General features: G+C 39.0%; 1 protein-coding gene across 4 annotated transcripts in view; it reads right to left on the reverse strand.

Annotated features, from left to right (window-relative positions):
* Positions 1 to 22,545, reverse strand: part of LOC308193873 (uncharacterized protein C4orf50 homolog) — an 81,875-nt gene that overhangs the window by 5,948 nt on the left and 53,382 nt on the right. The window contains exon 15 of one of the 4 annotated variants that reach the window (XM_080588967.1): positions 11,579 to 21,063. The exons of the other annotated variants lie outside the window; for them this stretch is intronic. The gene's annotated coding sequence lies outside the window, so the exon portion shown is untranslated. Of the gene's footprint in view, positions 1 to 11,578; positions 21,064 to 22,545 lie in introns of those variants that run through there. 4 annotated transcript variants of the gene reach the window in all.

Raw genomic sequence — 22,545 nt, forward strand, 5'->3', positions numbered from 1 at the left:
AGGGAAAACAATCCTTAACATATCAGGTCTGAAAACTGGTATGGCCAGAATAATAGAGCCTGATTCAAACTTCATTAATTCAATGATCATACTTTTTTTGTTGTTTTGCTTTGTTTTGTTTTCACTTTAGTGACCACATTTTTGTCAGCCACCAATTTAAATTTAAATCAAATTCTTCAATTTTCTAAAGTCAACATTAAAGGATATTTGTGAAACAGGCACTGCAAAACTTGGGAGCATTTACAGTCTTAAAGTCATTATTTGCATAAAATTTCCTTCCATTTTTATAGCTTGTTTCTTGAAAGTTAGTCATCAATTAAGTTTCTTATTTTTGTCAGACTCTTCACCTTCTCTTTCACGTTCTTTCCATTGCTCCTTCCCATATGAACTTATTTATCCCTCATTTTATTCTCTACTCCAGGTCTTTTTCGACCTTTATGCTCCTTGCAGTCTTATTTTCCTGACATATTTATTATTCACCCACCTCCTATTCTTTTTCTTCATACCACTTATCTAACTCTAAGTAATATGGCAACGTAAATGACTACTGAACTGTTTTGTAATTACTCTTGTCAGCAAGGATGTCTCTTTTGTAAAATGCTTGAGGCAAATAAAGGTGGTCTTCATGATGTCACTTTACCAAAGAAAATTATCAACCAAGCATGTGCAGTGCATAAGCACAAAGGTGCAGTTTCCAGCAGGGCTTCATAATGATTAAAAACCAGCTGAGTCTTTATCAACAGTGAACCTATAAGTTTCAGCATGGGTATTTCTGGTGCTCAGAAATCTGCTGGCTTCCTGTTCTTTGTTATGGCTAAAGCACTTGCTTGAGCAGCGATGCAGAGGCCGGGTTCATGCTCCTCCACATCACAAAAGGAGCAAAATCAATTTCAGTCACCAACACAAAGAACTGCTAATGCAGAAGGTCATTAAACAAAACTGATTTCTTCATGACATTGAAGCCTTAAAGGTAACCTTACAAAATAAAAATGTGCTCCACTGCCTAAGCCAGGGTTGAATCATTCCCAACATAGCAAAGATCAGCGATCCATTTTCATGTGCCCACTTGATGTTCTTCAATATTTTATAACCTCTGTGTGGCGCCTGCATTTATTTGTTCTAGCTGCTCCTTACCATTCCCATCTATCTTTGTTCATCATGCACTAAGTCTCAGGAAATTGTAAGATCATAGGAAGGACACAATTTTCTTCTGATTCTCTGAAAGAGGGCATGAAAACTTGTGATACCTCTGTAAAAAGCATATCTAAATGATGTCTGTTAACTTTCCAAGTATTTGAGGTGAATTTAGGCAGTAGACCATCATGTAATTCCAACAGCATCACTCTGCTTTTTGACTAATCTCAGCCAATGCATATTGGGAATATTTGCTGATAATAACTAACACACAACATCAAAGATCTGATGTCACCAATACACAGTGAGTGCTTTATGCCTCAGCCCTGATATACAGGGTAGGTACACCATTGTTTTTGTTGTTCTTAGAGGTATTTAAAGGGAAGAAAGTGAAAAATTCAATGAATTAATAAAATTTCTTTATCTCCAACAAGGACATACATATAATCTGTGAACAAATGTTTGAAGAATATACAGTGAACACCTGAAAATAATGTATGCTGCAAAATATAAAATAATTACTCTGCTCTTTTTGGCCATTACCAAGCATCACATATTACCCCCTTTGGCATCATTGAAGCACCACTGGCTTTTACCATTGTTCTGGAGCTACGACAGCACAAATGAGAGAAAATGGCAGGCATGAAGGCTTGTGATGTTCTTCAGCATTTGATAATGAAGTTAAAGATACTTTACTTGGTCTGACTAATGTAATCACGAGCATCCAGTCATTTTTATAATTTCTATTAATTACAGAAAATTAAAAGTCTGTGGCATACGTCTTAATAAAAGTGATCTACCATAAATTGTTTCATGTATGTCTTACAGTACAACCTGATTTCATAATATAAACTTCTTTATTTAGACAAAGTTTGATTATCTGAATATAGAAAAACTGGTGAAGGAGATTGCAAGAAAGGAAATGTTGCAAAGCTGCTTTTTACCACAATACACATGGCATCCCTCAGCCATTTGGTAAATAAATGTTGTTTAACCAAAAGCATACTGATCTTCACAAAAACGTTTGATTTCTGTACTTGGAAAAAGAAAATCAAATAGTATTTGATGTGGTCTTCTCATTCACAACTTGCTGTTTATAAAGTTAATTTTAATTGATGGATTCATGTTGGAGCTCAAGAGGTGTGAATCTCATTAAATTCTGAATGAAGACATATTGATCCCAATTACAACTAAAGGCCAACAGAGCTTGGCTATATCTCAGAGGAAAGGAAAAGCTATGCCAATTGCATCCCAGGGGAAAAATAAAACAAAAAAACAAAAACCCACCACCAACAACAAAAAAACAAACCAACAACCAAACAGCCATGGCTGCTTGAAACCATAAATAAATTATCTTCTGTTAGAAAATGAAATCATGGTAATCTAATTTTTGTGCTTAATAAAGTTATTACATACTAAATTGTGTTACATTTATAGATCTGATTCAACTTTGTTGCTCTGGATTTATGGCAATTTCTTTCTTTTCAAACTAACAGAGTAGCCCTGGGAAAATGAATTCAAGCAGTGATGAATGAGGTTTGTTTTAATCAAATTCTATGCAAAATGCATTACTTTCATTAACAGTTGAATCTGGTCAATATAAAACATATGAGCAATGCTATTTAACGGTATGGAACTTTTCAGGAAAATGTAACACACACTTATATTCACACTGATTGGAGAAGAACAATTTAGGAGTCTTAACTGGGGTTGGGTAATCACAGTGACCAGGTGTTGCAAATGTAAATCTCACAAATGGTCATGGAGAGGAATTCACCACTGTGCTGAGCACCATCCTGGAAGTTTATTTCTTCTAATAATGACATAACTATATATATATATATATATATATATAAATAATATATTTGCTTTCAAAAATATCTTCTAAAATAACATCCTTGCAAATACTTCTTGTTCTGATGCAAGACACCCAGCTTTGACAGACTAATGCTTACAGAAGAATCCCAATTCCTAACCTCCTGCACATCAGACATTCCAGAACTTTGCAGGTGGGCAGCAGTAACACGTGAACTTACAAGATCAATCTCTAACCCATAGTCTTGAAAATGCAGCCAAGGCAAGCCAGCTTGCCAAGGAGCGTAGCGTGAAACATGCTGGTATGAAGCAGTCCAAAAATTGGAAATGACAAACTAAGAAACCTCAAAGTCTGATCACAGATTGTTGAGAAACAAACAGACAAAAGATAAAACCAGCTGGAATATTTATTTTTTTTAATGATAAAATGATAAATGATAAAAAGTTCACCCAGTGCTAGTCCTAGTTAAAGAATGGCCCTATTCCAATTTACAATAAGAAGCAAATAAACCACCTTTATATTCAAAGCATCTTCCACAGGAAGATGTTTACTGATTTGATTTTCCTGTACAGACATCACTCCATTTATACACTCCAGAGCTTTTACTAGCCTTGAAATTGGCACTTATTAAGTATGGGGTCTTTTCATCCTAAGGTAAACTGAAGACGTGAACTTATTTACATCTCTTTACATCTCTCATTAAGACAGTTATAATGGATTTAAAAGCTAATACAAATGAGTTAACCTCACACTATAGAGACAAGAAGAGCACAGCACCCCCAAATGTGACAGCAGTATGTCACTATGCGTGTGCAACTAGAACACACGGTGCTTATTTCAGCGATGAACATCTTACACCCAGGTTGACACACAACACTCGTGCAGCCCTAAAACCCATATGCAAATAGAAGCACGATCAGCTCAGCTAGTTCCAAACCTTAAGGGGCTGGTGGGCCACTCCTTTTCCCTGCAGGTTCTCAGAGAGGTATCCTTAACATCATAATTTTAAAGATAAGATTCTGCCGCTAATGTGCAATTCAAGTTTCTCAGAACTGGAACAGATTTACTTAGAGTAAGTAACAGATATGAAGCCTGTAAAAAAAACATGCTTCATTTGCTGGGCTTGATTCAACCTCCTTGCAGCAAGGCATTGCAAACTGAATTAACAGACAAGGAGGGGAAACCCTGTGCCTCAGAGCGGGTCTGTGGGCGATGCTGGGGAAGCCAAGGAGGTAAGTGCAACCATGAGCATTTGAAAGACCTGCTGGCAGAAAAGAGTACACGTGAGCAGGAAAACATAAGATCTTTGGAAGTAGAAGCCATCTGGGCCTTTCAGTCTCGGGAGAGCGCTGTCTCTTTACCAGATGATCTTCCCAGACAGACGTATTCATATTTGCATGGGTAAAATCTACCCAGAAGACCAAGGGTTGCATTCATCTATGCCACAGCAACCTTTGTGCCAGAGGGGCTTTGTCATGGGAAGAGCACTGGTGCCTGCAAATGTGGAGCTGCCATTGTCCTTCAGGATGTTTGGCGATCTGGAAAGTACCACAAACGTCCTTTAGAAAAAAACATTCATTTACATTATTTGAGTTAGGGGGAGTCACAGACATTTTCTTTAAAAGTCAAGGTCATTAAGAATGGCTCACTCAATGTAAGACAAGATTTTATGACTCACAGGAGACCAGGAAAAATCATCAGCAGCACTGCATATTTAGAGAGTAACGTTTAGTCACCAAAGACACTTACAGAGTTATTGTGACCTCCTTAAACACTTTTTTTTTAATTGCTGCAGCAGAGCTGTAGCAGTAACAAAGAAATATCTTCCCCTTAAATGCACAGTCATACAAGTAATTGATCAGCAGGTTTGCCTCGCTGCTGTCAGCATAAGAAAAATGGGCAAGTAAATTCACATTTCATCAAGGCATTTTAGATCTCACTACCCCTTCAGCCATGCAGGGGAAAATGATGTATGCTCATCCAGAACAGATTAGATAGCATCTGAGATAAGGATTTCTGGATGCTCTGCACATCAGAGCAAAAGCTTAGGAAGACAGGAACACAGAGATATTTGAGATTTTTATTTATTTTTATTTTGATTCATCTTTACAAAAAACTGCTGCAAGCCAGAATAGCTGCTAGAGTAGGTAGGATGTTTTTTTAAGTAGCAATCAAAAAAGTGTCACTAGAATAGAAAATCAATAGGAAATCGTAGGCTTTCTGTGGCTGCTTCCTCACCCTGCTGCCAAACCAACCTGCAGGAGATTTGTGGCAGCCTGCTCAGCCCTGTCTGTCAGAGGCAGTGGGTGCAGGGCCTTGGACACCCCACAGCTCAGCTGGACAGTCCCCTAGTCGTTTGGAAAGCATAAGGACCAACACCAAATTTTGCTCAGAGGCAACAATCTATAGCCTGCAGAGTTTAATAAATGATTTTATCACAAATCTAGCTGCTTTAAAATTATTGATGAAAAAACATTTGTTCCCATCGATATTTACAGAGGCAAAACAAGTTTCCCTGGTTAAGCTTTATCCCTGTGGTGGAGGATTCAGCATTCAGCATATGACCTCCATAGAAGGAAGTCAACATTTTGCAATCCTGTCCCCTTGAGCACTGAAAAATTTGGAAATCAGACAAAATGAACACAGTGGCCCAGATTCTCTCTGTCATTTGGGCAGGTTTGCATTGCATCATTAGTCCTAATTCACCCTACGGGGCCATCATGAGCCCCAAAGTCTGTTGTACTACCATCCTCCTGCTCTGTGGCTAGAAAAAGTGACAACATGCTCACCCTCCAGGGACCTCTGACTGCTGAAATGTCAGTCTGTAGCTGTGGATAAGTATAAATTACAGCAGGCTTTAGGCTGCTATAACTTATATTGGGGATGTCTACTGAATTTTAAGTACATGCTTGGGACACACGTGCCCAGACAATTCTCCTATCTGTGCTGGACCAATATCTCTGCTTAGACACAGACTTCAAGGTCAGCCATAAAGTAAGCAGGGGAAAAAGTGCAGGGTGCCAACACATATTTCATCTGCCTTTGCTGTACCGTCGTATCAGCTGCTAGGCTTCCTAGAATACCCATGTCCTCGAATACCATAAGGAAAACAGGGATTTGTAGGCCATCAGACTACAGGCAGCCTGGCACTACATGAAGAGCTGCTGCTGACCTGCATCCCAGCTACAGAGCTACGTAAAGGTGGGGGTGGCAAGGAGCTGATTTCCAGGCTGCTGCTTGACCCAGCATATGGTTGTATATGGGCATAACTAGTAAATCCCAGACCAGTACAGAGATGATCCCAAACTAGCGGAGCCACTAGGATGATGTACCTATCTCTTTATCCTCTTTTCCTCCTCACTGGGCTTTGCATGCACTATATCTAAAGCAAGGAGATGCAGGACCTCCAAGATCAGGTGCTGGCTTGTAAGGGTTTCCACACAGAGGTACTAAAAGCGGTCAGAAACACTTTTCACAGAACATTGGATTTTGATGAGGCTGCAGGAATCATGCCTGATTTCCTGCCAGGTCCTCTTCCCTGGTCTTCAACAGCACTGCTGGCAGATTGACAGAGAGTGGGAGTTTGAAAGAAGTTATTGCTCCAGGATCGCCTCAGAGATTGCAGAGCTCCTAAGCTGTTGGCTCCTCTACAGATCTCATTAGGCAGCTTGCCAAGAAACTCAGAGCGGAGTACCCCTGCTCGTAGACTCCAAGGCTGCCAGCTCCCTGTTAGCCCACCATGCAGAAGGACAAGAAGCAAGAGTCTGGAGGCTCTGGAAACGTGCAACTCCTTGGCATCCCCATCAGCCAGAGGATGCAGACAGAGTGCCTTGAGCTGGGGACCCCGAAGCTTCTGATGCTTCCAGGTCCAGGTCTTAACAATTAAGAACTGGGTAAAAACAAACAAACAAAACTAATTTTCATTTCAAATCCAAAAAAAGCCAAATTTATCAAAATCCTCTGCAAAATGGAATGATCTTTTTCCATGTACACCACTGAAATAATAGGCCACTATGGCTGGTCTACAACACATCTTGTGGTCCAGACCCCTAAACATATGGATTTACTCAGCAAACAGCACTTTCATTTCCTTCAGAGGCTTTTCACTCTTCCTCCTTACCTCAGGTATTCATCCCCTCCCCACTTTACTTTCAAAAGCAAGCCCTTCAAGGAATAACATGTTTTGTGGGGTTTTCCCCATTAAACATATCTATGTAACTGTGCAGCTCCAGAGAAAGCAACAAAGAAGCTCAAAAAGACACTAATTTCATATGTTCGCATTGGCTAAGTTGAAAAGGATTTATTTTTCTCAAATTCCTATTATCACAAAGCTCTCTACGCAGGTCAGCAGGCTTATGTAACAGTGATGCATCTGGCTCTCTGTCCCAAATAAGACAGAATATGCTGTGACTGCTACATAACCTTCTGTGCTGTTCATCAAACACTTGTATCCAGCATTTTCCTATTAAAGGAGACCCACTAAAATCTCATCCTTCACTTTTCCAAAGACCTGTAATTGTTGTATGTTCCCAGCCTGAAGCTTACAGTCAGACACAATGAATCATTTTCCTAAGGCGCTCTCTCTCTCTCTCTCTCTCTCTCCCTCTCACTTTTTAAAATTCCCTAGTGCCCATCAATTCAACAACAGTTTTGCTTCTGGAAAGAAAAGATTTTGAGTTAATTAACATTAGTTATATTTCAACATGTTCTTTTAAGTTCAGTTGTTAATTTGTGTATTCACTCCATCGTATTTTCTTACTGATGCTACTTGCTCAGCCCTTTCCTATAACCGTCTCCATTTTGTCATACATCCACCAGTAACCCCTCTGAAATGGCCATGGGCAATGCTCAGGGAATTTATACATCTGCACAGGACACAGCACCAAGGAGATGCTATCCAGACTTGGATGTTGTAAAAATCTTTTCTGCATTAAAACCAGGACAAGGTATTGGGAAGGGGAGAGGACACAAATCAACAGCAGGTGCCCAGCACTCATGCTGCCATGAAGTAAGTACATGCACATCCATGGCATGCATTCAGACTTGAGAACAACAAATTTGACCCTCTATTGTAGTCACTATGACATGTTTTATTCAGCTATTAAATAAATGTAGACATCTATGCAAATCCCAGTTCTAGACCAAGAAGGTAACTCTAATTTGCAATTCCAATCTCCAGCTAGCATGGAAATGAAGCCACTGGCTTTCTATTAATATTCTAATATGGTTAAATGCGGGATGATGCACTAGGAGCAACATGTGCAGCCCATGCCTGCAGAATAGAAGACCATGTCCAGAACAGCACCAAAAATGATGCAGAGACTTTTCTAGACAACAAGAAGTCAGCACGACCATAAAGCACAAACCAGAATGGGTTAGGATTATAGGATAAGGGATGTAAACTAGCAGCCTGGTTGACAGACAAGCATTTGACATCTCCTGGGGGCACCTGCACTAAGTGGCATGTGTGAACTGGGGATTCCCTAGCGTTTCTGAGTATGAGGCTTTTCAGAATATACATGCTATAGGTATAACTTCCACATTTCTTTTTACATTTGTTTCCATTTTTACTACAAATAAAAATATTGACACTAGAACAGGAAAACAATTTGATACCAATTTCACAAAAACCAGTGGCTTTATCTGCATGAGTATAACTAAAACTTCAAAAATTCACATGTGCAATAACATCCAGAGCATGGCCTGTTAAGTTTATCCAAATAGTAGGCATTTTCCAAGTAGTAGGAACAATTTTATGCTCAGTTAACATATGCAGTGCTATACTAAGCCCAGTTAATCAACAGTATCTATTCTGCAAACAGGAAAAAAATTCTGTATGTCTATCACACTCCATCAGCTTTCTCCACCCACTTTAAGCAAGTAGTTTCAGACTTTCTGACTACATTTCTATAAAATACACCCTTCTCTCCTACAGCTTGTTAATGCATTAGACTGTAATTTTATAAGGAGCTCTTGGAGATAACCTTGATTACCTCATCACCTTCAACAGACTTGCATGCCTGTGGAGCAAGAATCCTATTTACCACCAGAGATCCTCTGGGTGTGCCTGCGGAGAGAAGGCCATGGATGCAGATAACCTCTGCCCTTTTAGGCTCTGCTGTGAATAGGTGGATGAGAAAAGAATGGCTCTCATCAAGCTACAGATAAAAGGTAGGACAGACTCACTGGAAAACCCCTGGAAGTGGGAAGTTCAGTCAGTCACTTGCAAAGGAAGACGCAGATAGTGCAATATGTCTGGGTGGGACTTGAGGGGAGGGCTTCTTATGGTCAAAATGTTTGGTTACTAAGTGCTTTCAACCAGGACTTCAGCTGGCATAGCTTCATGGGTGAGCTCACTTCTAGACTGATGGCTTAAGCAGCTGGTTATGTACTTGTGGCTTTCAGTTAATGGGCTTGGTCTTGCAAACCCTCCTCACACAGATCTGTTCAAGAGGGTTGGAATGAGAACAGTGCAGTCAGGAGACAGAAAATTAAGCCCAAAGTACTAGGACGCAACAGTTCTGCTGGCACCAAGTTACTGCAAACAGTTGCATAAGCTGAAGAAAAGCAAGAGCAATAGTTACAAGTGTCTGCTTTTAGCATTATATTTACAGCTTTTTCCTGACTGTGCATATATTAAGCAGATTGCAAACTTGTAGTGAGTGGAGGGAACAATCTGGATATTTACAAAGCAGTTAACCTTTAGGAATGACCTTTGTATTAACATTAAACCAGTCTGCTTCATGTTCAGAGGACCAGTATTTTCATTATTTGGAAAATGAGAAAACATTCTATAATTATCTGTGAAGATGGCCAGAAAGAAGATTTCAGCCTCATACTCTGAAAGATCTTGGCTGGTACAGACTGTACAAGAGATGGAATCAATGCAGCCCTGAGACAGTAATGAAGCACAAGCGGACAGTGCCACAATGAAGCTACTGCATAAAACAGCCCAGGACTGGGGTGAAAAACAAAATCTTTTTTGTGTTTTTCCAGACATGGTGACCCTTCACTGCAGTGTTCCCGCTGACTTTCTCCTAATCCAAACAAACATACCACACCTGTCTTTGTTGAGAACTTACTGCCAGTATCAGCTAACAGCTGGACTCCTCAGCGATATCGTTTATCCGGTCCTAAGCTGGGACCAAAAAACTAGGAACAATGCTTGGCATGCCACCATTTTTCTGACCTTACCTCAGTGTTTTCGTGTTTCCCTGGCAACTCACAAAACTCACTGAAAAAAAAATCCCTATTATAATGGAAAAAGTAGATTTTTATATTTAGATTTGGCTAACCCATCCATTAAGAAAAGGAAACAAAATCAAATGACATTGATAGCGGCAGTAACACTGATGTAAGATAAACACGTTATTGTCAATGACTACATCTGCAGAAACAATTAACTGAAAGTACAAGACACGGTTGTTTGTGGACGTCCTGGTCTGATTTGCTCAATTTACTTTGTACTTTAGCAAGGTATTTCATGAAAACATTTCACACATGTTGTGAATGCTCTAACTTCATTGCAATTTCTTTCACTTGCTTAGCTGATTCAAAATTAGCTCCCTGATAAAAGACCATGTGACCCAAACCCTACTTTCCATTCACATTCAAAGATACAAAAACAGTGAATCAACCTTTGGTTTTCTCCAGAGAGAATATATGATGGTCCCAAACTGCATATTAATACAATGAATTATTCAAAATCACAGCAGGTAACAACAAACATTTTGTTAGGTGTAATGATACAGCTTAAACATGAAAAAAAAAAAAAAACAAAACATAAAAGGAGTACAATTAGCAGCTACAAAAGCAGAGTTCAATTAAACAGGAATACTGCTGTTGCCTATGCACTTGATCAGTGGATGGTTTCTGCTGTTTCAGCAGTACAGAACCATTCCAGCCCCAGGAGACACCAAGGTCTCAAATGTCCTCTCTTGCTTTGTGGGAACAGAAACCCAGAGGCCCATAAGAAGGACAGGTACATATCCCCCTCACAAGTCCTCCTTCACTTCAGCAAACAGGAGGCAAGTCTACATCTACTTCCAATTTGCTCATTCTCACTGGTAATATTTGGAGAGGAATTCGATAGATCATACACTTCTCCCTTCTCCAGCACATTTGCCCAGTACAATCCTGTCCCAAATAATTCAGTTTCACTACATCATAAACTATTATTGCAAATAATTCCAGCCCCATTTTTGTAAATGAGGAATATGAGGTCTGGAGTTTAAGAAATATGCCCCCTATCATTCAACAAAGCACAAAGAATACTTCTTGGGGGCTAATTAGTAATTCTTATACACTGCTGTCTGACTCAGCATGATGTAAGGCATACTTTAATAATGTTTCTGGAAAAAAAAAAGTTTCAATTCCATTACAGGAACATGGATTATGGGAAATGAGGCTTAATGTGTGCATGGTCTGAGTTGTTGCACACCAGTGAAGAGCAGTCATTCAGCACACTACAGATCCTTACTCTATCTCCTGAAACACAAAATCTATCACAGAATAATATAATTTAGGAAGCCTAACAAGAAGACATAGAACATGTCTCCTCAGAAAAGCACCGCACTGTTTATGTGAAGAAAATTCAACTCAAAAAAGAAGAAATATGAAACATAAATACCTGGTGCTGTGTTCTTTAACATTAACAGACGACCTTCTCTTTTGACTGAAGGCCTCAGGTTGGAGATAATACTTCTAATATATCACCAGCTCTTCCTCATTCATTTATAATTTACATGTTGTGTCTCCCCAGGTAAACATTATTTAGCAATACAGAAAAGACAATTTAAATCTTCCTTACACCCAGAAGTAATTTTTATTCTAAGTGATATGTGTTAAGGGATTTTGGCAAGCTCACAGGGAGCTTCTAAATAAGGTAGTTCATTCACCCTCATTTCCTTCCACCCTTCCTCACTCCTGTATAAATAGATATTCATGTGATGCCTTGATGAGATTCATTGACAGTGCTGGGATGCAGCCAGTTCAACGGGTGTTCTCCTCTGATGGAGGGCAGCTCTCCCATGGCTCATGTCTCTGCACAGGCAGCAGCAAGGAAGAGGATGACCTTTCTTTCTCCCCATTCAAAGCCCAAGACAACATTTTAACTTGCAGTACCAAACACCAGAGTCTGTTCTCTAAATCATTATAGCCAAAAGAACTGCAAAGAGACTGTGAAAGCTAGCTTAGATGTCCTTCATCCTGTACTTTCGCTTGAGCGTATGAAGCTGCTGAGGATTATGTGCCTGATTATCCTGCAAACTGCATGGCCTTGAGCCTGAGAAAGGGCACACAGCTCTTAAAGAATGACACCAGACCACTTCCCATGTATGTTCAGGTCATTTACTTTTCTCATGGAGACAATAGGTTTTCTTTCTTTGCTTCAAAATATGTAAATCCCTGCCATTTGCAGCAGCAAAAGGTGATAAATGCACGCATCTCTCCTAACCCTAACTTCCTCCACTATTGTCCAAGGGACTCCAGCACAGAGCAAGGCACTCAGTTACCCAGATGGTTTTGTGCCTTACTGCCCTGGGTACATGGGCCTTCTTCCTGCTGTAAGCTAAACCTTGAAATGTGCTCAGTAGTTCTCTGCTTGCAAGACCTCTTTCTGTAAGACTAATAGACACAAGAGACTCCCACATATTCAGTATATCTGCTTCATTGCTGACAGGAAGAAGAATAACGTGGATAATTCTCTGAATTTGCAAATCCTTGCTTACATAAAAAAAAGTGATTAGATTAACTCCTAGGTGAATAAGACCTTTGCAGAATCAGAACCTATTTTATCATCAGAAATTACACATGAGAGGGAACTACTGGGAGAACTTCTATTTTTATTTCAATAACTCTAACGTTATTCAGCCTGCTCAAGTAAGGACCGTCTTGATATGCCTGGGTGGGTGTTGGCTGCAAGGATTAACTGCTCTGCATCTCCCACGTTTCTGACAGCACCAAAGGTTTTGAACAAAAACAAATGCCAATGTGAGCAAAACAAATACTCAGCCATTCCGAGCCCCACTAATGTGGTGAAAGAACCTTTTTCTTTCAAGTTCTCACCTGACTACCACACTAAATTACTTCTGTCAAGGATGCAAACCCAGCAACTGCTGCCTCATTAGCTGCTGCACAGCTGTGTGAAACAAGACAACAACTTGCTAACACAAAAACCATCTTCACCGGGTGACCTGGAGGAGGGGGCATGCAGAAGTTTGTGTTCTGCAGCCACCAGCCACATCGTCTACCCCTTCCCTCTTCTCCAGAGGAAAGCTCATTGCACAGCCAAACTTTTTTGTTGGCTCTTGAGCATGAACAAAACCACCTTTGTGCTGGGAAGGAGGGGGGGAAAGCAATGTAAATTGAATTGCTGATGCAAGAATCTTTCTTCCCTTATTTCTCCTACAGAAAGCTGTCAGGACGGCGCTAGCCCCGCTCAGGGAGCAGGCTGACAGTCTCAACAAAGCAAGTCACAAAACTGATCTGGCTTTTCAGGGCCAGACAAAAAGGAAAATTGCTGGGACCCTTCTCAAGCAATGAGAGGTTTTCTTTGTAGTACTGCAGGCCAAATGAAGGCTCACGAGAGACTACCGCTTTAACTCTTTTTTTATTTCACTGGCTAAGACTCTAGTGCTGTTTCACAGGCTTAGCCAGAAGCTTCAAGTAGTAGCACAGTTGAGCTGTGGCTACATGAATATTTTTAGATTGGTTTCCAATGGAAACAGAGCATTCACCACTACTGTGCCTCTCCATACCTGCATCCCTCCATCACTTTTGAACCCAGAGGCCATATTTAACTAAAACCAACATAGGAGAAAAGCCTCAAAGTTCCCCCAAGTTCCTGAGAACTAGGAGACCCAATTCAAGAAAGCAACTCCTACGAAAGTAAGCTTTCTCACTACAGGAAAAGCTACACAAGTTAGGTTTTTTCCCCCTAGGGAAAGCACGTGGGTCCTCTGTGTACCCAAATACTGCAAAGTTTCAGCTGGGGCATAACTCAGAAATCTTCAACACACAGGCAAATCTGATTCAGAAATCTGCTGCTTCTTCCCAAGTACCACTTCTCATCGCTTTGTCATCAGTACAGGCCCCCACAATAGACCAGCATGAAACCACGCCTGTTATCTAACTACAGAGGGATCTAGCCTTTTCTCCTGAAAGATGAAGTTGCCTTGTCCCTACTCTAGCACACAGTCACGTGCTTCAACAATTTCATTCAGCACCAGAAACTTAGCTTCACAGAAACCACCCTTTCTCCATGCTGGAAATATCCAAACAACATCTGCTTCCGAGGGGCACGTTCACACGTGGGATCAGTACCAGGACTGTCTTTTGATGGTGTGGTTGCAGACTGCAGCAATGAAGCTCACATGGCATCACGTAAGGGCTTTCCCAGTGAATGACACCTCTGTGATTACACCTGTTCCACAAAAATTTGGCTTCAAGTGCCAGTTTTTCTCATACTCCACAAGTAAAGGGCCTAATTCACGTGGGACTGAGTACTCACTCAAAGGGCCTATGTATTACATTGATGAGGGTGCTGGTTGCTAAAAAACCCTCAATTACTTTATTTATATAGATAGCCAGATCCTTCAGTGTCTTTACATTGGTAATGCAAGGTTACTATAGCAACCTCTGCATGACCCGCATAGTCAGGATAGCAGGGAAGAGCTGATAGCTGAATTAATGCATTTTCAGCCTTGAATAGGAAATGTTAAAGATTAATGGTCTATGAAATTCATATATGCTCTACTCATTACGTTATATTTATCCTTTTCCATCTCCTTTTTGAAATGCATTTATCTTTAAATGTTAAACTAGTGCACATGATACAAACATTAAGAAAACATCATTTAAGCTTATTTCTTTTCTATTTTCAGTTTAGCAAGGAGTTAAACTACTTTAAAAAGTCCAAAGACTAAAGTACTTTTCACAGTATGGCTGACCAAATTAATAGCATCTTGTTAGAAACCAGAGTTCACAACTACATTTGCAGATTATGCATGTTTCCACAGTATTTAAAATAAACAAATTCAGAACTAGCTAGCTAGTTTAGGAAGCATCAAGCACAGAGATCATATTTTCCTTCAATTTGCTTTTTATTTTCCTATATTTAACTGTTTCTTAGGAGGTCACTAACTTTCATTCAACTAGACGCTTGCCAGCAGTCTACTATAAGTTCATAGTGCATCAAAACAAAAATTAAAAATTTGCTTGATGGTACCTCAGCAGACAAAAGGAGACATTGCTCCTGGATGCAGGACCAGATGAATGTTATTCACACAACCAGGATCACCATGATATGAAGGAAATGTACTGTGTAGGGAGATAGTGGGGAACAGCAGCAATTTTTTTCTTTCCTTTTGCTGGAGTGTCATTACCATGTTCACCTACTACAAGAATGACAGGCAGCATGCATAGTTTTAGTCTGCATTTCCTTCATTACTACTGCACAAATTGCTTGTGTGTGCACACATCATCGTAGACCGAAAAGACGTGGGTGGCTTTATCTGCCTTTTAACTGCTTCAGGTTCAGGACAGGCAAGAAATTCTCATTCAGATCAGGGCTTCAAGTGAGATTTAAATAGCATATAAGTCATATGGCAACCTTCCATATAGACATGAAATTCTTTCTTCACAAGACAGTAAATAAATGTTCATTGTTCTCTCTCAGGCAAGTTCCTTTTTTATTATTTTTTTTATATATGTCATGGTAATATAATTCTTCTCTGAGCCAACTCCTTCTCCCAAAGGCAACAGGATTATTTTTCTATTTTCAGGAAGGAGAGAAATTGAGCTTCAAAATGCTGTGCCTGAAAGCCATACACTATAAGGGAAAAAAAAAGACCAAAGAAACCCCACACCAATATCAGTGGAGGAACTGATGGGGATGAACTAAATCCAGCAAAAGAATCTTCCATCACTACAGTCTTGACACAAAATGCCGAAGTACTTTTGTCCTTGGAGTCTCATAAAGAAGACAGCAGCTTAAGGGATTCTTGGACTGAATAACTCTGTCATCCAAAGGACAGTTGGGATTTTGGGGGCGCTTTTGCTTAGTTGGTTGGTTTTTAGCTTTGTTTGATTTCTCACTGTGGGAGATTTAGCTAACAAAGAACTTGGGTATCTCTTGTATTTTTATTTTTATTTTTAATTACTTCTATTGCCACTTGTAGACAGTATGGGAAGGATAGGCCCTCACAAGTGCAGTGAAAAATTCACCCTTGTTAGTCCACAGTCATTTACCAATAAACCCACAATTTTTTATGTAACTCAGGGGCAGCAGGGAGGGGAGAGAAACAGTTAAACTGGCTCCATCCAATCACTTCCCCAATATTAAGAGAGTTTTACTTAATTCTAATCAACTTGCATAATTGACAGCAACCCAAAAACCATCACGCCATATGTCTAACTTCACACTTGTAACATTCAGACTTATTTCTCTTTGATATTTTAAGGCTTTTAGCTAAGATTTTTAAAACTTGCCTTCCTTAGCCTACCAGCTATATTTAAATGGCCTGCTTTTTAAAAGTGCTGAGTATGTCGCACTGTCACGGGGGTCTGAATGCTGCTTAGCTTTTCTTGGTTGTGGTCTCACATGTCATGAGTTAATGTTCATAAAGTCTTAGACCATGCTTTTTGCAGCAGATATCAGACATTAGTTTTGTAGTTGTTTTAGTTTACTAGTCCTAGTGTAAAAGAGAATGAGAATAGATTTTGGGGGCCAATCACCATTGCATTCCCTCCTGTTTTTGAAAGTGAATATTACATCTCTCCAGCTGATATGACTGTACATCTGTTCTCCTCACCCCTTTGCCCCCTCCTGTGTTCTAAGCCTTTTATTTTAATTGGCTTCAGAAAAGGTTTCATTAAATAAGACAGCACTCTGGCTAGCAATTAAAGTGTATCAACATCATTTCTGCAACCCTCCTTTGAATACCAGCCCATCTTTCATCTTCTGTAGAAAAAAGTCAGTCTTTAAAAACAACATACAGACAAGCAAAAATATCCACAGATGTAACAAAGTATTGCCTGAACCCTTTATAAATTATTCTTGTGTTAAAGGTTTCAGTGAAGTTCTTTAATAAAATTTAATATTAAAATATCTATCTAAAAACATCTAGTAAAAATCTCTGTTAGTACAATGACTCCATCTTTTCCCATTACACCAAATTTTGTGTCGACAAGTAGCAATGCTAAGACACTGCCTGCAGTGGTGCAGAAACTTTTAAGGGTGACTTTGTAGGTCACTCTCGTGCTTCAGACGCTCAGACCCAAGAAAATTGCACAGGCTTCTTTCTCCTCCACAGTCTTCTTGGGAAATGCTGGGGAAATCACTTGGCCACTCTGTGTCTTAATTGTCCCCTTGTAAAAACAACGATATAAAAACTACTCCTATTTTTAAACACCTGCTTAAACCCTCAGATTATCTATAACGTTTAATTATGTACCTTTTTCTGTTGAAGTTCCCAAAATGTCTTCATATCCTTAAACACACATTTAAGCAGTTTTGCTGATATGGTGCTAGGGTGTACATAGAGTATTCCCATCTCTATGGTGATATTTTAAGCTATATAAGAATGCATTTTAAGATTATGACCCAAGTCAATATTTTCTTTCCAAAGTCCCAAGCAATCATGTCCGTTCTGCTTTTGCTACAGAATCAATGTGGTACTTGGCTGCATGTGTCCAAATTGAAGCCATTAATCTTTCCTGTTTGTCACCTCCAGATTAAAGTGCTTTTGCAACCACTGATAATGCAGCATACTCCTGATGTTGAAACAAAATTGCATGTCTCTAAGGAGGCTCTACTTAGATGTAAAGGATAAGAATTGAATGCTTTGTGAATAGCACCATGAGCAAGAAGGAAATTGTGTATTCATTCAAGCTTTGGTCCTGGCTAATTGTAGTGAACTATAATTTACTTTTGACTTTAATAGGAGCTATTTTATTGCTACTAAGAGCATGCAAGTAAGTATTTAATATACTGTTAACAGCAAATATCTTTTCAGTTCCAAAGTACCATCTTTTTTGAGACTGTATGATTATAAGAATAAAGACCATATGTTAGCAGCTGGTTGAAAAGTGCGTGGTTACACAATATTTTTTTTTTGGTTGTGTTTTTGTAGTTGTTGGTTTGGTGCTTTGTTATCGTTGCTTCTTTGTTTTTAGCACATACTTGTTTTTAAAGGCATTTCCTATTTTGTGAAACATATTTAGGAGCAAGTAGAAATATTTTTATTTAGTTAAATTTTTAACATTTTGGTACAGAGCACTGAAAATGAGTTTGCTGTCACAGAGCATGTCTACTGATATATTCGCAGTGTCTCTGGTGATTTACAAAAACATCTAAAACCCAGCAAAATTCTCACATATCTAAGTCATGTCTAAGTCTACTAGTAATGAAGTGCAATAGAAGCAGACAGAGCAGAAAGCTGGTGTTAAGGCCCTAATATCCATAACATACAAGTTTGGACAGGCTTAATTTTGGAGTAGCTTCAGTCTGATCTCAGGGACTGAAAGCCATTAGCAGCTGGAGAACATTTCGCAGTTTAGACTGATCTAGAAAAATTAATTTTGCCTACTCCACTCTAATCTAAAGAACAGCAGAGAAGGGATGACCAGAAGATTCACTTCAGCAGATTAAACATTCAGGCCAACAGATCTAACCTGAATACAAATTAGGTATTTACAGCATGTAGAGACTTACGTACACCAACTAGCCATCCATCTATTTTTCTTTGTAAATTTGGCACTGCAAACATTAATGTTCACAACCTGGTTCTAAAAATCAGTGACTTCCAAATATGTGAAGAGGGGAATCACTCCTATTATTGTACACTGAATAAATGGTGTCATACAAATTCATATACATCTTAAAGAGACACCTTCACAAAAGAAATTCAGATTTCCATCTGAAAAATATTCCATCTACTTTAGTTAAAAGCAAAACCTACAGTGTTACTATTAATATCAGCATATATCTCTTAACTAAGCTTTAAAAATTTCCATCTCTTGCTTGAGCATCAAGCTCAAGAAGAGATGGTCTGTTCCACACAGCCCAGATGTGCTTCAGTTCTCGCATTTTTCTCTCATTGCTCACTCTGCATCTGCCCCCATACAAGCTCTCTAAACAACGACAAAAGAGGCTGGGGCAAAGATGATCAAAAGCATGGCTTTGAGTGTCCAGGCAGGAACACAGCAGGCAGAACATTAGTTCTTCACCTCTCAGAAACCCATCTACAACCCTACGCAATATGAATGTGTTAGATCAACTTGTCCATGTGATGATCTCAGTCAATCATTTCTTATAAAAACTATGAAAGAAGTATTGCAGATCAGTACTCATGGAACTTTTGCTTTTATTGAGGAAAACCTTTATAATTAGCTTTCTATTCCCTTTCTACAGTTTGGTGTGGTATGTGCCAGGACAGTTGTCAGTTTGATCTGACATATGCCAGACAAGATCTATGCTTTTTTAAAAAAGAGGGTCTTAAAATATTTTTTAATCTTATATCTGCTTCTGTTGAATAAGCTATTCAATTAATCAGAAACATTAAAAGTCTTGTGTGAAGAGCTTTGACTAAAGCTTTACAAGCATTATTAAAAATAAGCTTAAACCTAATAAATTAACCTAGGGTATAACACAAGAATGACTGGATTCTCATCTAGGTGGGTAAAACTATCTTGCCTCGACTGGAATATGTTATGAAAAAGGAAGGAATTCCTCTCTTATTTGTCTGTATTGACGTTGTCTCATTTTATTTTGTCAGATTTGCCACCAAGACCAATTCTGTTGTATGAAATTGATGGTTTTCAAATTTTGATTTCAAAGGTAAAAAAATAAAAATAAAAAAAAATCTAGAAGTTAACAAGGTTGGGTTTCAAATGGGTAAATTTGTGTTGCATTTATAATCCGACAGGCTGACCAATGTCATTTCTGTGGTGACACACAGCACAGCCTGGACACACACAGCACAGAGACACTCAACAGGGGAGGCACGTCCATAAGTAAGAAATGGGAGGGTTGCCTCTCTGAAGGCAACAGCAAGAAGGGAACAGTACAAAGGATGCTTGTGCCTGAACACTCAGCCCCTCTGACCTGGATAAAAACCACCTTTAGACCTAAATATCTATTCATATATAAAAGTTACAATATCATAAATATTCTTTTAAGCTAAAGGGACCTGCCACAGCTCCCCGCTGAAGGGCTGTCTGGAGGTGGCTTTTCAAACACACTTCAGAGGGTTTCAAAAACCAAACAAATAAAAACATTTAAATAAGCAAATATCATTGCTTAACTTATGTCAGCCTGTTCATGCAGGGCATGCAACAGCAGTATTCATTATTTCCATTTGTATTCCGGGACGCGTATTACGCAGAATTGTTCAGGTCTCTGAGTAGCCAGAACTGTGTAACAATTTTGCAGCAAAACCCAAAGTCAAACTCAGATGTCACGTTTTACAGACTAGGGATTCTTGTCAAGGAAATCTGATCTGACTCTTTTGCTTCGTGTGCTGCAGAAACCTAACTTTCCAAGACATTTGGGTTACTGTGGATGGACCTGACTAAAACCTGTTTACCAGAGACGCTCTGCCTAGCCAGTATTTTTCTCCACCCTTCACCAATATACAACTTTCTGCCTCTTACTTTCTTCAGTAAGAGAAGGCACAGATTTCTTAACAAAATTACAGAATATCCTCCAAACTTTGAGCACGCTGTACTTCTAACCCACAAGTCTTTACATATTAATTTTAAATTCTCAAGGCAAACTTTTCCATAGACGAGTCCTCTTTATCATGACATTACTAACAACCAGTCCGTGTTACAGGGAATAAAAACAGGTCTTAATCTGGTCACCTGAGGTTGTTTTTTATCTTCCTGTTCTGGTAATCTCCTTATCGATCTGTATCAGATCCAGATATTTTCATGTTAACCATGGCAGGAGGTTGGATTCTTAAAACTGAAACCAAAAGCCATCAACTTTTCTTATAATTAGTCCCAGCTCCAACTCCATCCATCTGCTGTCACTTGGATCTCTCCTTTAACGAGACACTGAAACATTGTTCATCAGATACATGATATCTAGTCAGGAATCACAAACAGATGCTCTAGTTAAAAAAAAAAAAAAAAAGTGGCTCTAAAACACTTAGCATTTCTGCTGAATTACCATAATGAACTACTGATTTTTACAGGTTCTGTAGTAAAAAAAAAAAATCAAAAAAAAAATCTCCTTATTAGAACATGCATATGTTTGAGTTAGACACTTTTGCAAGAATGACAATAGCATGGATGCACACAGAGATGCTCAAAGGATAAATATCAGCATTAACATTCATATGGAAATACAACCCTATTTGCTGCTACCTTACAGGAGCTGGCTACAGGCTTTTGTTTTGCAGAGCAAGACTGAGCTTCAGACCATGGGACTTTTCTCCTACAACTGCACTGAGCACTCGATTTCTCAGACACCAAGCCAGAGATACCAGCAGTTTGAACGCTGATTTAAAATGTTACAAAGAGATTGTGATTATTTTTAAAGACAATCTGCAAAGGGAAAAAATATTAATTGCAAAATGAGTTAGTTTCCTGCAGCCCTTTTAGCAATACTACTCACTAGGCAGCATTTTCTGCTAAAATACTAAAAGTATTTTTTGTTGGAGTAAATAAGTACTTCTTTGATTTGAAAGGATTTTACCTTGCTGCAGCAGCAGAGCTTGCAATACTTTTTGTGGTATGTAATATAGATATGTAATATGGTGTACATTAAATGAAATACAGAGGAGAAATACCACAGAATTTTATTTTATTCTTGCAGAGTTAGCTTACACAGAAGCATCAGACTGCTTGTGAGTAATGCAGGCCTTCTTAACTTCTTACCAACTGAAAAGTAATTCTTTAACTCTTCAAGAGTAAATTCTTACTAACTGAAAAGTTCACAAAGGTCATAAAATTGTTTAAAAATTAAATTAATTCCTTCATGCTAAAAATTTGTATGGCTTCAAGACTACGATTCCAATTTTTTAGGGAACTGGAAGCGTTAAATCACACTGAAAAAAATATTCTCCCTTTCCTATGGGAGAGAATGCAATAATATTCTGGACTTTAACAATTATCCTTGACACAAAAATGCTTATGTTTAATGGCTCCTGAGAGAATCTTACCCCCTTCATAGGGCCCACAATAGAGTGATTTGAATCTGTGAGAATTTCACAAGAAATAGAAAAAAAAATATCTTGCCTGATGTATTTTTAATGGCAGCTGTTAGCTCAGTGGCACAGTGTGCTGAAGAGTTCCCAGGAGCAGAGACCAGGTGGAGGGGCCAAACGGGCAAATTAAACTAATTTATCATGTGGCCATATTGTTTATGGCATTTCCATTGTCTTTATCATATTCTTATCACCTGAACAAACAGTTGACGCATAGGTAGGAAGACAGAGAAAGGAACCGGTATCAGCAGTGAGAGAAGCTATGATACTGAATTTCTATGAACAGATGCAAGGTATTGACATGAGAAACAAGAGGTCAAATAGGCTATGCAATTTAGGCCACAGACAGAATCAAATAACAAGAGACAATTAAGCCATCTGGGG

The sequence above is a fragment of the Anser brachyrhynchus genome, assembly GCF_964034855.1.
Source record: "Anser brachyrhynchus genome assembly, chromosome: 4".
NCBI lineage: Eukaryota > Metazoa > Chordata > Aves > Anseriformes > Anatidae > Anser > Anser brachyrhynchus.